This window comes from Mus caroli, chromosome 14 (assembly GCF_900094665.2).
Source record: "Mus caroli chromosome 14, CAROLI_EIJ_v1.1, whole genome shotgun sequence".
Taxonomy (NCBI): Eukaryota; Metazoa; Chordata; class Mammalia; order Rodentia; family Muridae; genus Mus; species Mus caroli.
Genome location: NC_034583.1, coordinates 42,898,259 through 42,904,967, shown reverse-complemented (window position 1 = coordinate 42,904,967; position 6,709 = coordinate 42,898,259).

Here is a 6,709-nt window from a genome sequence, read left to right as displayed (position 1 = left end):
GAAGGGAAGGGAAGGGAAGGGAAGGGAAGGGAAGGGAAATAGTTGCATCTTGGGTAACTTCTTGGCGGCTCCTAGGCACTGCACCAGGGGTTCTGGGAAGAGAAAGCACGTTATCTTAAGGTGAACCTGGTCCCCTAGCCAGGTATCCAAACCTATTCCATGGGATTGAACCTTAATGGAAAAGGCATGTTTCCTTTTAGAGATAGGTTCCATTCTCTGCAGTAGGTGCAAACTAGCGATGGATCACAACATTCTTTAAAAAATGAACCAGGTTAAATAGTTATTTATCCAAAAGTCAGGGAACAAAGTCAACTGATACAAAAATGAGTACCAATTCCAGCTCTGCTCCATAGGACTGGGATGGAACCCAAGTCTTCATGCTAAGTAGTCACTCTAACAGTGAGTCACATCCCTAATTCATGCTAGTCTCTTTTGATCAGATTAACTGTACTGTAAGCAAGGGGGAAGCGGCCAGAGCCCTTCATATGAGGAAGGCTCGGTTTTTATAGTTCAGGGGTACGGAGTTTCTAAATAGAGGATTTGGCTGGTAAAATAGGTGGGGGGCTACAAGGATCAGCACATAAGTATAGGAAGTTAGTCATAATGACCTCCTGAAGCAAAGATATGATTGCAGGGTGGTTGTAACAATGTAGTTGTGGCAACAGGTGGTAATAACAATTGAAACAAAAGTTGAGTTGCAAGATGATTTTGTAGCAAAGGCATGTCTTCTGAAACAGGTGGTACAGGACTATTTGAGTCAAGGTCACACTTGGGGCCTAGCTTAATCCTTGAGCAGTCTAATCGTAAACAGATGGACTTAGTTCGTCGTCTTTTCTAAAAGGTGGCTTTCAAGTCTAAGATGAAGGACAAAGTTACTTCGTAAGTCTTTAGTGCATACTAGTGGTTCCAGGCCATTAGAGAGGGAAGAAGAGCAGTCGGCATCCAAGGAAACCTGATGGTCCCTGTGTAGGCTGGTTTTGTGTCGACTTGACACAAACTAGAGTCATCAGAGAGGAAAAAGCCTCAGTTGAGGAAATGTCTCCATGAAATCCAGCTGGAAGGCATTTTTTTCAGTTAGTGATCGATGGGGAAGGAAAGGTCCAGCTCATGGTGGGCTGTGGTCCTCCCTTCTCCCCAGGGCCTGTTGGCTACTGGCCCGCACAGACAGAGGGAGCAGAGCAGAAGAACATGGTTCAGCCGACCTGTGAGTACTACAGAAATGACAGACTTCCAGGATCAGCTTCAGAGAGGCAGCTCAACTTTATTCGGGGTGAGTCACGGGATATATAGTTTGGGGGAAGCGGGTAGGGATTTTCAAAAGTGGTTATGTACTACTGGCTGAAGCTTAGGGTGCTAGGAATGCCTCATTTGCATGGAGAGGCATCTCAAGAATTCTAGGTGCTTGATTAACAGGTTTTTTATTAGGAAAAAGGAAGTTGAACCTCACCAAAGACTGTGTGTCATTCCTCAGGAAGAAGATGTGGGGGTTGGGCTCCTCAGGTCAGGCAGAGAAGAGGAAGCCCTGCTAAGAAAAGGGAATTCTCCATCTTGCTCCAAACTCAAGAGAGCTGTGCAGACAAGGAAGACTGCAACCTTCAGAAGTGGGGCCCTGAAGCAGCGGGTGATGCTGTCCCTGGGCTGGTGGCTCTGGGTCTACAAGCAGGCTGAGAAAGCCAGGCGCGGCAAGCCAGTAAGTAGCACCCTTCCACAGCCTCTGCATCAGCTCCTGCCTCTAGGGTCTTGTCCTGTTTGAATTCCTATCCTGATTTCCTTTGGTGATGAACTATGATGTGGAAGTCTAAGCCAAATAACCCCTTCCTCCTCGACTTGCTTTTGGTCACAGTGTCTTGCCACGGTAATGGGAAACTCTAAGACAGCCACATACTAAAATTTTCATATGCATTCTTACTTGCCCTTGCATCTCGGGGGCTTCAAAGGCTCTCTAACATTTCATTATGTTCAGAGTGAGAATATTTAAAACACCTATACTAAAAATAGCAGCTGAAGGCAGGCATGATGGCATATGCCTGTGAGCCAAGCACTCAGGAGAGAGAGGCAGAAGGATCAGGAGTTCTCAGGTCATCCTTAGCTACATAAAAACTTGAAGGCCAGCCTGGGCCATGTGAAACCCAACAGGAAAACAAAAAAAAAAAAAAGCAAGAGGCAAAATGCTGCCCCTCCCCCAGCACACAACTAAAGAAAAGAGCCAGAGAATAGGGCTGAGAAAGGAAGAAGTTGGCAAGTGAAATACAACAGGCAGGAGCCCAGGAGACTCACACTGAAGCAGGAGAATAAAGATTCCGTGGGTAAAGTTGTTTGCTGTCAAGCCTAACAACCTGAGTTTAACTTCTGGGGAGCCACAGGGTAGAAATCGAACATCAGATCGCCCCCTCCCCAGGTGTCCTGTGATATTGTATACCCTTGTACTTATCCAAACACACACACACACATACACACGTACAGATGCACACACACACAACACAACACACCACAATAGAAAGGTAGATAAATGTAATTTAAAACCAATGACAAAAATAACAATGCCATCTTTCTTCCCTGGTTGGAATTAAATGATGTTCATGCTTTGTCGGAGCTAGGAGTCAGTGACAGGGGCAGTGACTGTGTGTTGTTTATTCCAGTAGGGAGATGAGGATTCATATTCTGAGCTGGAAATCGCCTTAGGCAACCCTTAGTGAGTAAGGAGCCTTTGGAAGAACCAGGGCGGTCAGGCTACATTGCGATTCACCCTTTGTTTCCAGCCACAGCAGGAGCTCAGAACCGCATTCTGAGTAAAAGGAAGGAGAAACCAAAGCCCACAGCCAAGGCTCATAAGCAAAACGGTGCCCGCCCCACAAAGCACGACTAGAGAAAGGAGCCAGAGAGCAGGGCTGGGAAAGGAAGAAGCTGGCAAGTGAAGTATAACAGGCAGGAACCCAGCAAGGGATAAAGGAAATGGAAGCTGAGGCCTCTTTCAACTCAGAGAATGAAGGCAAATGAGTGTGGGAAAGTATTCAATCTAATTTAGGCCAAACCTAAAAAAAAAAAAACGAGATAGAAAGATTATAGAAAAGAAAACTTTCATTTTTATTGAAATACAAATTAATAATGGCAGAAAAAAAATAGGCATACAGCCAGTGTTAGCTCAAAAGATGTTTCTTGGAAATAAATTATTATTACAAAAAGCAGTGCAATTTACCAGGGAAAAGGCTGCACAGATCTCAGGCAAATCAAAGTCAGGCAGAAGGTATGGCACAGAGTCCAGACCTCTGTGCCAGGGAAAGGGTGGCACCGGCTCTTTTCTACCCTCTGGCTGTCCTGACTTTGCTCTTTTGTCTCCATAGATAATCAACCTGCCTCTTGGGAAACAGCTTAAAAGAAGAGGGAGAGGAGGGAGAAAGAGAAAGGAGGGGAGGGAGAGGGAGAGGGGAGGGAGAGGAAGGAAGGAAGGAAGGAAGGAAGGAAGGAAGGAAGGAAGGAAGGAAGGAAGAAGAGAAAGGGAAAGAAAGGAAAAAACCCGATATTATAATCCTGTTGTTGCAGAACTATAGCTCTGAACTTACAGTGGATGAGAGATAGTTTACCCTGGAGCAAATAGGAATGACTATAACCCAGGAAGACAGATTTAGGTTACTCCAAAGTCCCTGTTCCAACATGGAAGAGTTTCATGAAGTTTCTATAGTAATGGAACAAAGAAAGTCATAATTCAGGACAAATTTCATGGGCTACCGCCCATGATGGCTCAGCAAATTAAGACACTTGCCACCAAGCCGGATAATCTGAGTTTGATCCCTGTGACTCATGGGAAAGGAGAACTAACTCCCACAAGCTACGATCTGAGTTCCTCGTGCATGGTGGCAGACTCAAGTGCACAGTGTGCGCACACACACAGCAAATAAAAAAATATAAAGCTTTCCCCCCAAAGACACTTTTCAAATACACTGGTAGAGACGTCAAAGAAGCAGACTACAGCAAGTGAAGAAACCTTTGCTACAGGTCTTAGCTGTTATCTGACGACAGTTTTGCTTTGGGTTCAGTGGAAGATGCTGGTCTGCTAAGACAATCCAAAGAGAAGTCAGGCTCAGTCTGACATTCCAAGTAATTTACCCAGCGGCACAGAGCTGTCAGTCAGTGACAAAGGAGGCCAGTGAATGGCTACTTGGCTCTGGACTTGGAACACCCCATACTCTTCATAATCACTGAAGCTCTAAACAAATGGTTCTCAACCTCTGAGGTCCCAGCCCTTTAGGGGTTGCATGACCTCTCACAGGGTCAAGTATCAGACATTCTGCATATCACATATTCACATTACAATTCATAACAGTTGCAAAATTGCAGTTATGTCATTTTGTAAGAGGCAAAAAAAAAAAAAAAAAAAAAAACCAAAATTATGGCTAGAGTGAGCATATCCTGAGAAACTGTATTAAAGGGTCTCCGCATTAGGAAGGTTAGAACCACGGCTCTAAACAGTCAGTTGACCTTAAAGAAGGTTCAGTTTGAAGAGTGGCTTCTTTCTGGGAGTTTTGTTCGTACTTCCTTTGCTTTCCCCAAAACACTCAAGTGATAAAATATATTCCTAGCTGTACTAACTTATCAAGGAAACACATAATGAACTGATATAAAAACATCTCTAGAATATGTTGATTAAAAGTAGCATCTTGTCTGTACAAATCTTAAATGAATGCAAACAAATCTAGAACATTGGTTGCCATGGTGAGAGTTTCCATCATCCACATAATTTGCAGTGCTTATGGGGTTTCTGCTTTGCTTTTTTGAGATAGGTCTCTCTATATATCCCTAGATGCCCTAGAAATCAACATGTAGACCAACCAGGCTGACCTTGAACTCAGAGATTGCCCTGTCTGACTCCCAAGTGCTAGAATTAAATGTACCACCATGCCCAGCTAGTGCTTAGTTTTTTGTCCAAGTGATTGTATTACCCACTGTAAGTTTGTAGAACTACATTTTATTGTTTTAGTGTGTGCATGTGCAAGTTGGGGACAACTTGCAACAATCTGTTCTTTTCTTCCACCTCTCAGGTTTTTGAGCTCTGGTCCTCAGGCTTGGCAGCAGGTGCCCTTGCCCACTATGCTACCTCATTGACATTGTCCTTTTGTTTGTCCTTTGAAATATGGTCTCACTGAACCTGTGATGGTACTCCTGCTTCATTTCCTCATGTGCTGGGATTGCAAGCATTTGACATCCCTCCTGGTGTAGGTTGTTTTTCTCCTTAGGCTCCACAGCTCTCACCTTCACCCACTGAGCCATCTCAATGCCTACCCCTCCTATACTGAAAATGTTAAAGTGAAAAGGAAACTGCTAAGTTGATCTAAGTGTTTATTTACTCTTTTGTTTCCTACGAGGTTTCATGTAGCTCAGGCTGAGCTCAAACTTACTATGTAATGCAGATTGGACTCAAATTCTTGACCCTCCTGGCTCAGCCTCCAGAGCACTGAAGTTCCAGGTGAGCACAACTACATTCAAGTAGATATTGGATAATTTTGTTGGCTTTGGTGTTTGATTCTTCAATAGAATCGAAAACCTTGAATGTGCTAAGCAAATGGTTTACTACTGAGCTGCATTTAAACCCACTGACAGGATTTGTATGTGTGTTTGTGCATGTGTGTATGGACATGCTCATGTTTGTACAGGTGTCTGTGTGTGCACATGGAGGTCAGAGGACTCCCTTGTGTATCATTCCCCAGGTACTGGCGCCTTCATTTGTTTGTTTGAGAAAAGTCTTCTACTAGGCTTTAACCCAGCAAGTTGGCCTTCCCGGATCCACTGAGCCCCGGGGACCCTCCTTGAGTTCCCCAGCACTGGAACTATGAATGGAAACCACTACTATGCCTGGTCATTCATGGTTTCAAGGTAAGCACTTTACTGACTGATCTATTCCCAGCTTCTTAAACACTCAAATATGTAAAGTGCTGGAAAACAGAAAGAGGAAAATGTTATGAATTTGTGCAAAAGTTAAGTAGGAGTGAAACCTGAACATCACAAAGTGGGATTTGTGTATAAAAAAAAGACTGTGTGTGTTAGCTGAGAGTACTCCATTTTCCTCTCACCCACATTTCCCCCTTAAACGTTGGGTCCCTGCAAGAAGTTGGAAATATCTGTAGCCATAGAATCATTCTAGAGACAGACCAGATAGCAAAGCTTATCTTGCATAACAGACTAGCTGGGGCAAATCTTGCTGATGTACCTATGCTGTAAGTGGGTGACGCACACTTGAGGACGTTGCTTGACTAGCTGCAGTCTTGTTCAAGTGTTTATCTCTCACCTTAGCACAGGATGGTGGCATGGTTTATTACTGGATGAGGCTGGAAGGCAGATATTGTACAGAAGTCAGTACCTTCATAATTTTCATGTCGTCTCTAGGGTGTATTTTCACTTCTAAATGATTTGAACTTTGGGTCCATGAGGTTGGCTGTCTCCATTGGACGTTGTGCAGTATATGCTAGAATCCTGAAGCAGGCTGTGATGTCAGTGAAGGGGTGGACTTGCTAGCAGCACAAGCACAAGAGTAAGCATGAAGAACAGTTTCCTTCCTCCATGTTCTTCCTTATATAGCCTCCCATCAACAGGTGCAGGCCAGATTAGAGCTGGATCAAAGGTGAATATTCCAACTCAAGACCGAGATTAAAGATGTGTCTTCCTACGTCAAAGATTCAGATTAAAAGCAGATCTTTCCATTTCAAATGAAGCAAAA